At 42.5% G+C, this 11,197-nt stretch overlaps 1 long non-coding RNA gene across 1 annotated transcript; it reads right to left on the minus strand.

Annotated features, from left to right (window-relative positions):
* Nucleotides 1–8,277: 8,277 nt before the first annotated feature.
* On the minus strand, nt 8,278–10,766 carry LOC135693742 (uncharacterized). Its single transcript, XR_016144511.1, has 4 exons — nt 10,134–10,766; nt 9,898–9,950; nt 9,464–9,526; nt 8,278–8,811 (listed from the first exon to the last, which is right to left on the minus strand). It is a non-coding gene; the product is annotated as an uncharacterized LOC135693742 (long non-coding RNA).
* Nucleotides 10,767–11,197: the final 431 nt, after the last annotated feature.

Genomic DNA, 11,197 nt, shown 5'->3' on the forward strand with positions numbered 1-11,197 from the left:
ATCAAACGATCATTTTTGTAGGAAAAAGTACGAGAAACACTATGACCAGAGTTGAAAAACTCAGACTCCCTTTAGATATTCAAAATATATATTTATAAAAGCTCATAAATGCAAAGCTTGCAACAGTAGATAAAGATATTTTTTTCAAATTTTGGTTTGTTTATTGTAACAAGTATTTCACTAATTTATGTTTTTAATAGTAAATTTTATATTTTTTCGTAAGTGATTGGTAAGCATTTTCAGCCTTATTCATTTGCGAACCTTAAAATATTACTGAAAATAGAGCTGTGGAGGATGTAAATCAACTACTACTGGTTTACTTTTTATCAAAATGGTAGGAATTCTATACCATCTGTGATTTATTCAAAAATTGCCCAGAATTTCTTTTTCTGGTTCTTTAACCAAATAATAGTCATATACCAGGAACTAATTTTATATCGTTGGCTTTGAATTATGGGAATCCTTTTGGGGGAAGCTCTTTGTGTAAATCTGCATAATTTTATCCGTGTAACGCATGATATTATCACATATTCTTAGCTTTATGTTAGCTAGTTGCTGTTTTCTAACTTACAAGTCTAAATTTGTTATTAAGGTTTTGTGGCGATGGATCATTTCAGAAACCTTTATTAAAAGTTGTTAGGAAACGCACATCCGTTGAAACACATTTGTGTCCTGTCTAACGCATATGCGCTTCACGCCATTCACAGCTAGGCCCTGCATGTCCGCCATTACACTGTAACACTTGAAACGCATATGCGTCTCGGCCCATGCAGAAACGCATGCCCATGCAGAAACGCATAGTACACCGGGACTAACTTTCTGAAACTTTACATATGGAAGCATCTTCAATTCTAACAACTCTCACAGCTCACTATTTTCATCTTAGTTAACTATGCGAGTAAAAAATGAGCAGAAACTGTTGCTCCTGTTCGCTTAGGCTCTGCAGTGTGTTAACAATTTCGCAATGTGGAGAGCTCCTTCTTGCGGGAATCCCCAGCTTCATTATAGCATAAAAAATTCTTACATTAGGTGGGCATTGCTTGGGTGGACCGCCGGCCCGCGACACACCGAGCCAGTGGACCGCCACCCCGCGGCACGCCGAGCCAGTGGACCGCCCCCCGCAACACACCGAGCCAGTGACCCGCAAGCCCTCCCCAATCCGAGCTGCAAATTAGCAAAGAACGAACTAACGCCATCCCAAACACACAAAACCCCCCTCGCACAAAACCCAAACACACACGACCTGCCCCCCGCTGTGGCGTGCCCCCAACAGAGGCGTGGCTGCCGCCCAAAAGAGGCTCCCACCAAAAAGAGGCTGTGGCGTGCTCCCCCGCAGAGGCTGAGAGAACCACGCCCTCTGCCATCACAAAATTTTCCCTCAAAAAAATGTGCAAAAAACACTCGCGCTCCTACGCGATTTTTACTCGCACGACTGTCACTGGCGCTAGAGGGCGGGGAGCAGAAAACGGGGAGGAGGAGGCTCCCCGCCCTCTAGCGCCAGTGACAGTCGTGCGAGTAAAAATCGCGTAGGAGCGCGAGTGTTTTTTGCACATTTTTTTGAGGGAAAATTTTGTGATGGCAGAGGGCGTGGTTCTCTCAGCCTCTGCGGGGGAGCACGCCACAGCCTCTTTTTGGTGGGAGCCTCTTTTGGGCGGCAGCCACGCCTCTGTTGGGGGCACGCCACAGCGGGGGGCAGGTCGTGTGTGTTTGGGTTTTGTGCGAGGGGGGTTTTGTGTGTTTGGGATGGCGTTAGTTCGTTCTTTGCTAATTTGCAGCTCGGATTGGGGAGGGCTTGCGGGTCACTGGCTCGGTGTGTTGCGGGGGGCGGTCCACTGGCTCGGCGTGCCGCGGGGTGGCGGTCCACTGGCTCGGTGTGTCGCGGGCCGGCGGTCCACCCAAGCAAGACCCCGCTTTGGCGGGGTCGCTAAGAAAGGCTAGTTTATTTCTATTTTATAATAATAAATAACAATGACATTAAATAAACTCTTTTAGGAGGATTATAATATATTTCCATAAAGTGATGGAAGTTGTGACATATTTTATGTGATAAATTGTAATTAAGAATTAGAACTCTTTCGCTGGAAGGGTCTGGGCAGTATTGTTTGTTGTTTCTGGTTAGTTTAAAAAATCGTATCAAAAAAAGGCCTTTGACCCTTTTGATTCAAAAGTATGAGTAAGGTCTAATGCAATCATCTCTTTAAATATAAAAAAATTGGAGTTTCATGTGGACCGTATGCACCGCGCAGGTGTTATTTGATGCATCTAAGCCTTAGCCTAAGAAATCTACTCGATAATGGATATATGAAATCCATCTAAATTCCTATGCTTCGTCAGCGTAGCCAAATTATTTGGTTTAATGTGGGAGCCTTGTTACTGTACTGACTATAAATGTAGGTGAATCCTCCAAGCCTCAATGAATAAATTAATTTGTCAAATAACTGTAATGGAGACGTTGTTTATCAGCAAATATGATTGACATGTCTCTTTTGAGCCAAGTGCCCAGATATCTGGACCTGATGTCATGCACTGCAAGGGCCTGAGTAGCATTGTTCCCTCATGTATAATTAGCAATAATAGATATAATGGCTGTGTATGTGCCAAGTGCCCAGATATCTGGACCTGATGTCATGCACTGCAAGGGCCTGAGTAGCATTGTTCCCTCATGTATAATTAGCAATAATAGATATAATGGCTGTGTATGTGCCAAGTGCCCAGATATCTGGAGCTAATTTAACGAAGTGCGAGTCGATGTGAAGGATTGCTTTGTCGTTTGCCAAGTGCCCATAAATTTTGAGAGACTTTTTAGAGAGGGTGGTTTATTACTGAGAATACCACGGTTTGTCCTTTTTTAAATGTAGGGAATATCCGCAATATTTCTTTGTTTTATGCTGAATTAAAAAATAATTCTTTATCTTTATAAAGGCTTTTTTAATTTTAATTGGATCAGTGATTATCAGGGTTCTTTATTGTTGGTGATTTTGCGAATCCCTTATTGTTTAATAAAACTTTAAGATATATGCTTTAGTAACTTCGAATTTAATAATATAGGAGGCAGAATTTCGATTAGTCAGGTAGAATTTCGATTAGTCAGGTCCCCATTATGCTTCTTTGGAAGGGCCCTTTGAAGTAGTTTTGGAAATTGGTGGCTAGTTTGGAAAATGTCACTCAATGGCAATTCCCTATTCGAGAAGACAAAATTTTATATTTCCGCCTCATACGTTTTAACCGCGCCTTAATTGGATTAACAGTAGTAATTTTTCGTAAGGGCGCTAATTTCATGTTTCGGGGTTCTCGTTTGGCATCAGGTGAACAATATCGGAGGGCATTTTAAAAAAAGGGTTGGTTTTGAAACCTCTCACCACGCAACTTTTGGTAAATGACGATTTGATGATTAAAGGATAAAATTTCTATAACCCCTTCCTATTTGTTCAAAGGTAAATAAATTCGCATGATTGGGGTTTATTTTCGTTGAAAAAGTTCAATTGGAATGGAATTTCGAATTCAAGTGGCACTTTTTTGATGGTATATCCTTTCTAACGTAAAATGCTCTTAAAACTGCCAATAAGTGTAGATTATAAGCCAGTGGGGCCGAAGTGATTTGCCCCGCTGTTCTATAGCTTGCCTTCACATTGCAGTCGATAGTGGACGATTCAACTCGAGAGTGTTGTCCGCATGCTAAATGATCCTCTTTAATGTTGGAGCCACGTTACTGTACGGATTATTGGTACGTGAGTTAAGCAAAACTAATTAATCAACTTGGCAAAAAAGCAATTTCGAAGCCATTCCAAACTGGTCTATGATAATTGCACTGCATACGGGGCAGTCATAGGAGGGCCACCAAGCTTATGGCCCCTTTGGCTTGAATTAAGGGCCTTTCTATGAGTGGATATCGCCCTTCTTCTCAAAAGCGACCGTGAATAGAAGGAATAGCCCTTACGTATCAAAGTAAACATAATCATCATCCAATGTCACGGAGAAATTTTTTTAAAGATAAGCTTTCAGTTTGTTTTCGAAATGACTAAAGGCAATTTTTGCTTCATGAAAATGAAGTCTAGTCATTTTTTATGCCTAAAACAACGCCGGGGCAAGCTATGACGCAGCAAGTTTAGCAAATCAGAAAAGTTGTCTTTCCACAGTGGTTCTTTCAAGAAAGAACGGTTAATGGGTACCTAAGTATCGCTAACGACCCGCACTGACAATCAGGTTGACGCTTAATGATCGCGCCTCATTTGTATAGTTTGATCAAGAAGGGAAAGGTCCTGCATCCTTCGCAATCAAACAAAATGAAATTGTAAAGATAAGCTTCCAATTTGTTTTCGAAACGACTAAGAAAGTTTTTTCCATCATAAAAATGCTGTCAACCGACTTATACTGCGTAAAACAACGGCGGGGCAAGCTATGACGCAGCAAGTTTAGCATATCGAAAAAGTTGGTTTTTCACCGCGGAGCTTTGCAGAAGGAAAGGTTAATGATCGCTAACGATCCGCACTGACAATCAGCTTGCCACTTAATGATCTCGCATCAATGCTATAGTTTGATTAGGAAGGGAAACATCCTGAATCGTCCGCAACCAAAACAAACTTTCTTGTAAAGTTTCATTTTTGAAAATTTCGGCATTTTTACGTCCGTGTTAACTTCAATCGTATGTTTGGAATGCTCAGTGAAGTGCATGTGGATAGGAAATTCTTGTTGATTTTATTGAGCGGTCAATTCTTTGTTGCAATGATGGGGGATGGCGGGATGGCGGGGCCCGTACCCCCACTCGTACAGGAATTGGTTAGCTTAATTTTTCGTTTTCTGTGTGATTTTCATTTAAATCCAACGCTCCTTTGAAAAAAATCGGGAAGAAGTTTTTCGAGGGTTTGACATTTATTTTTTCGATTTCACCAAGTAAACAAAGATGGCAAAACGAAGGGACACGTGATGTAAAAAGTAGTGATACAGCTAAATTCGAACATGATAAGCATGAGCGTCTAGTTTAAACAATGAGATCGCATTCTTAGTACTTATAACGATCAAACTTTCGACCAATGACGGTCGAGCCAGAGCCCCAACACAAAGGATTCGTACAGTGGTGTACTGTACATTACAGTACAGGGCAAAATCATGACAATCATAACTTTTGCTCGTACGGTCTCGAGTTTTTGGGAGAAAGGTGTCGCATTCGAACGGTTTTGATTCCCAAAATTTCGAATCGAAACTTCCATCCAGAAGGGAGAAGCGAGCCGTGACGCAGCACCGTTTTCGTGCCAAAAAAATCGACGGTGATTAGCAGAGCCTTGGCAGAGCAACTCTGCGGAGATAATTGCCCTCCGCACAAAGAGGTGGCGGTTAACGACCTCGCTGACAAAGCCTAACACGCTTAACGACCCGATGTAACCTTTTCTCTGGAGAGGCAATCAGGTCCGCAAGCAAGGCAACTTCCGCCGAAAAAAAGTTTGTTTTGAGGATTTTCGACCAGGAAAACCAAGACAGAGGGAGAAAAGAAGCAAAATCCCAGACTGCCACCGACGGACGGGGTCGAGTGGAGAAAAGAGCGGGACGTTGGCAGGGCGCCTTTAAACCGATCTCACACGAACAGGGGCGAAGTAGCTGCGACCGTGATCACCGTTGCTTGCCCCTTATTTGCATAGTAGCATTTTAGTACATTGAGACGGGGTCTGGGTGGCCCGCCGGCCCGCCGGCCCGCGACAGCCCGAGCCAGTGGACCGCCGGCCCGCGGAACGCCCAGCCAGTGGACCGCCGCCCCGCGGCACGCCCAGCCAGTGGACCGCCGACCCGCGACACGCCCAGCCAGTGGACCGCCGGCCCCCGACATGCCCAGCCAGTGGACCGCCGGCCCGCGACACACCGAGCAAGTGACCCGCAAGCCCACGCCCAACCCTAGGAGCAAATTAGCAAAGAACGAACTAACGCGATCCCCAACACACAAAACCCCCTCACACAAAACACCAACACACACGACCCCAACACACACGACCCCAACACACACGACGTGCCCCCCGCAGAGGCGTGGCTCCCGCACAAAAGAGGCTCACGCCAAAAAGAGGCTGTGCCTGCTCCCCCGCAGAGGCTGCAAGAACCACGCCCTCTCCCATCACAAAATTCTTCCTCAAAAATAAGTGCAAAAAACACTCGCACTCCTGCAGAATTCAGCGAAAAAATCACTCGCGCTCCTACGCGATTTTTACTCGCACTCCTGTCACAGGCGCTAGAGGGCGGGGAGGAGAGGGGAAAAAAAAGGTCCCCGCCCTCTAGCGCCTGTGACAGTCGTGCGAGTAAAAATCGCGTAGGAGCGCGAGTGATTTTTTCGCTGAATTCTGCAGGAGTGCGAGTGTTTTTTGCACTTATTTTTGAGGAAGAATTTTGTGATGGGAGAGGGCGTGGTTCTTGCAGCCTCTGCGGGGGAGCAGGCACAGCCTCTTTTTGGCGTGAGCCTCTTTTGTGCGGGAGCCACGCCTCTGCGGGGGGCACGTCGTGTGTGTTGGGGTCGTGTGTGTTGGGGTCGTGTGTGTTGGTGTTTTGTGTGAGGGGGTTTTGTGTGTTGGGGATGGCGTTAGTTCGTTCTTTGCTAATTTGCTCCTAGGGTTGGGCGTGGGCTTGCGGGTCACTTGCTCGGTGTGTCGCGGGCCGGCGGTCCACTGGCTGGGCATGTCGGGGGCCGGCGGTCCACTGGCTGGGCGTGTCGCGGGTCGGCGGTCCACTGGCTGGGCGTGCCGCGGGGCGGCGGTCCACTGGCTGGGCGTTCCGCGGGCCGGCGGTCCACTGGCTCGGGCTGTCGCGGGCCGGCGGGCCGGCGGGCCACCCAGACCCCGCTTTGGCGGGGTCGTCAAGAATGGAAACTCAGGCCAGGTGGGCCTTGCAAGACCCCGCTTTGGCGGGGTCGCCAAGAAAGGCTAGTTTACTTCCATTTCATAATAATAAATATCAATAGCATTAAGTAAACACTTTATGGAGGATTGTAGTCTATTTACAATAACATTCAGTAGAAACTTTTCAGTGGATTGTAGTCTATTTAGATAAAGTGTGGGAACTTATGACATATTTTTTATGGAACATGGACTAAATCGAATGAGTATTGAGCAGTCACCATTGGGGCCTGCTCGTTTGCCATTTTGAGAGAAACTTGAAATGAGTCTCAGAAGACAGGAGAATATATGTTTTGTGAGGCGAAAGGACATTATTGAAAAATTGCAGTATTAGGGAAGGATTTTTTACATAATTTGTTATTAGAGTGAAGGTGGTTGCTAAATTGGTGAAGGAAAAGCGTGAGAGAGCAGTTGAAGTTTAAATCAATAACTCAGTAGATTATCAAAGGTGTGATTTTGCTGTTTCCGTGTGCTTCAAACATTCTGTAGTTTATTTTTAGGCAATTAAACCATATTTATTGGTAGCTTCAACGTTCTTCACGTGCACAGTAGGTTTGATGTTGTGGAAATGGTTCTTTCATATTACAATTTCTGACAATACCCAGGCATCTTAAATTGCGACCCTGGTTAGCCTAGCCTAATTATTGCGTTTGATGTGGGAACCTTGTTACTGTACGTATTATAAGTAGGTCTATCATCCAGGACTCAATTAATTAATTTATTTGCCAAATAAAAGCAATTTGGTAACCATTCAACTGTTGGAGAGGTTGGTGGTGTTCGTTTTAAATGTACTACTATGACCTTGTCAACTAATTGTCTATAGGTCAGATGATTTTTCGAGATTTTTATTATAATGATAACGCTATTTTTGGTACAGTTCACATATATCTAGCTACTTTTAACAGAATCTTCCTTTCTGATTCAAATCACGTGATTTCATTGTTGCTAGGTGGCGTGTTAATATCAGCTCGGGCGTTTCCGCCTCATTTTGACATTTTAATACCAATGCATGAGGCCTTCAAATTTGGTAAAGCAATAGACTTGTTTTTTGGTTGCCCCGGACCTCCATTTTATATGGAGAAGCTCAAATTTCGATATTTTCACGAAGAGGCATCCAGCAAAGTCATTTATCTATTTCCTCTTCACCCCGACCAAATTTGAAAATAAATTAATCTTTATATGAATTTTACTTAATACCTGTGTCTAAAATATTGCCGAAAGAGAATATATATAGTTCCACTAATGTTTCATTTTTGAGGACTTTTTATCATGCTATAAAACTTGACTGATTATCAACTATCCTAATTTGTGTTCAATGGCAGATTTCTAGCAGAAAAACAAATATCTACTTCATCATCATAATAATTATCAAAATGTTTGCTAATTTTGAAAACAACAACAATTAATAGTTACTATTGGTGAGCCAACCCTAGAGTTGAGAATCCTCAAAACAAAATTCCTAACTAAAGCAAAATCTAAAATCTGATGTTTTCAAAATATATGAGGCAAACCCTCAAATATATCACAATGAGGGAGGCGTGTATTTCACCAACATCCTCGTAAAAAACCAATTGCAAGATTGGTAACAATAAATGGCTAGAGTTGAGGATCCTCCAAAGTTAAATAGGACATTTAAAGCAAAATCTAATAGATGTTTATAACGCATAGGGGGCAAACTCTGTAAAAGTACAATGAGGGAACCGTGTGTTTCATAAACATCCTCTTAAAAATCCAATTGGAAGTAGGGTATGAAAATCTATGAAATAGGGGTCCTATCAATCGCTGAAACTATTTGAGAGCAGGATGCAAAATCTTGAATTATCCTTCAACTTTACAATAAACATACAAAGATCCTCTAAATCAATCAAATTATAACGAAACAAAGGCCAAAGAAGAAATGTCTTTCATTCAAATCGTGGTGTCAAAACGTCTCGCAAATGCCCTGAAAAAAAGAGGAATAATGGTAATTAAATTTCAGCGCTAGTGTACGCGTAGAAACAATCCATTAAAGCATGTTTCCATGTCGAAATGGAAATGGCTGGAAAAATTGCTTAGCAGTTGTAAAATAAAATTGGTCTAAAAGCGGTAGAAAAACACGTACAAAAAAGGAGCAGAATGATTATTTTGACAAAAAGGGGCAGCTTCCAATCCATGAAAATATCGCAAAAGCAATCAATCAACTGTGAGGGGTTAGTGGAGGCGTAACTTCACCGGCATTTGCAATAGATGGAAAAATGTATTGAAAAAGTTATTAAATTTCTATACCACGATGAGGGCAACATGAAGTTTACAAAAACTCTACTAAATCTTGTCACTAAGGGTGTAGCATGAATATTTAAACAAAAAGGGGCAGCAAAAATTCTTAAAAAATATCGCGAAAGCAATCAATCAATCGCGAGGGTTAGGAGGAGGCGTAATTTCACCGGCATTCGCAACAGACAAAAAACTGCATTGAAAAATTTAATTTTTCTAAATAAACACTTGGCTTTTGGTTAAGAATTCATTCAACGTATTTATATAAAGAAACGCGAAACAAAATTTGAGTATAAACAAAGTAAAACACCAAGAGATCTTCTATATCAAAAATCGCTTACCGTGTGATGAAGCTGGGTGAGAATATGTTTACAATACTTTGGTCAATCTGCCACGGGAATGTCCTGCAAAAAATCCAAGAATAACCGAAATGAAAACTGTGACGCAGCAAGTTTACCAAAATCAAATGTCGACATCGAAGATCAAGATTCCTAATCGATGCGTCACTAATGATCGTTAACGATCCGCACTCACAAAAAGTTTCCCCAATAACGACCTTGCAGACAATGGGGTCACATCACAAAGGGGGCGTAGCTTGATCGTCGTTCGCAACTCGTCAGGCAAAACTGTCCTATAAAGTTTGAATTTCCTGAATCTAGGCGTTACAATTCGCTGAGAATTCGTTGCACAAATTGATAAATAATAAAATACCTCTATCTTGAAACGTAGATAAACGAAAAGGGATGAAAATAACCCCGAAAACAAACGCACTAACCTGATGAATATTCAATTTAGGAAAGGTATTCAAATCGTGTTCTCGACACTGTCCTGCAAAAACAGCAGAAGAACAGACGGTAAATTCAATGTTGTAGCTTATAAAAGAGCAACAGAAACATAGTATTCAATAAAGGGGCGACTATTAAATATTTCGCGGTAGGGGCAGGCCGTTTTGTTAGAAAAATGGCAGGGCAAGGTACAGAAACATGAGCGAAAAGAATAAACAATACTCACAGTGAAAACTGCGTCCAAAATCAAGGGTCCATTGTGAGAAACATGTCGACTTCTTTTTCCAAACCTTTCTTTCCAACCGTGCGCTCTAAAATGCACCTGGCTGGAAAATGATCTTCGCGACAATTCATCATGGTTTTGTCCTGTTGAGACTGTTTTGACACAAATTGCACGGTCATTTATCAATCGATCCCCCATAAAAGGGAATTTTTCAGTTACCGGGAAAAAAACTGTCCCTGCAACAATGCAAATCGCTAGGTCATCGGAACGTATCGCCAAAAGACCATGATAACCATGTGAGTGCCTAGTTTAAGCAACAATGATGAGATAATCATGACAATCATAACTTTTGCTCGTACGGTCTCGAGCTTTTGGGAGAAAGGTGTCGCAAGCGAGCTGTTTCGATTCCAAAAAAACCTCGAATCAAAACTTCCATCCAGAAGGGAGAACCGAGCTGTGACGCAGCAAGGTTTTCTTGCAATATTTTTAAAGATAAGCTTTCAGTTTGTTTTCGAAATGACTAAAGGCAATTTTTGCTTCATGAAAATGAAGTCTAGTCATTTGTTATGCCTAAAACAACGCCGGGGCAAGCTATGACGCAGCAAGTTTAGCAAATCAGAAAAGTTGTCTTTCCGCCGTGGTTCTTTCAAGAAAGAACGGTTAATGGGTACCTAAGTATCGCTAACGTCCCGCAGTGACAATCAGATTGGCGCTTAATGATCGCGCCTCAATTGTATAGTTTGATCAAGAAGGGAAAGGTCCTGCATCCTTCGCAATCAAACAAAATGAAATTGTAAAGATAAGCTTCCAATTTGTTTTCGAAACGACTGAGAAAGTTTTTTCCATCATAAAAATGCTGTCAACCGACTTATACTGCGTAAAACAACGGCGGGGCAAGCTATGACGCAGCAAGTTTAGCAAATCGAAAAAGTTGGTTTTTCACCGCGGAGCTTTGCAGAAGGAAAGGTTAATGATCGCTAACGATCCGCACTGACAATCAGGTTGCCACTTAATGATCTCGCATCAATGCTTTAGTTTGATTAGGAAGGGAAACATCCTGAATCGTC

Source organism: Rhopilema esculentum, chromosome 13 (assembly GCF_057945365.1).
Source record: "Rhopilema esculentum isolate cy_ngs chromosome 13, ASM5794536v1, whole genome shotgun sequence".
Lineage (NCBI taxonomy): Eukaryota > Metazoa > Cnidaria > Scyphozoa > Rhizostomeae > Rhizostomatidae > Rhopilema > Rhopilema esculentum.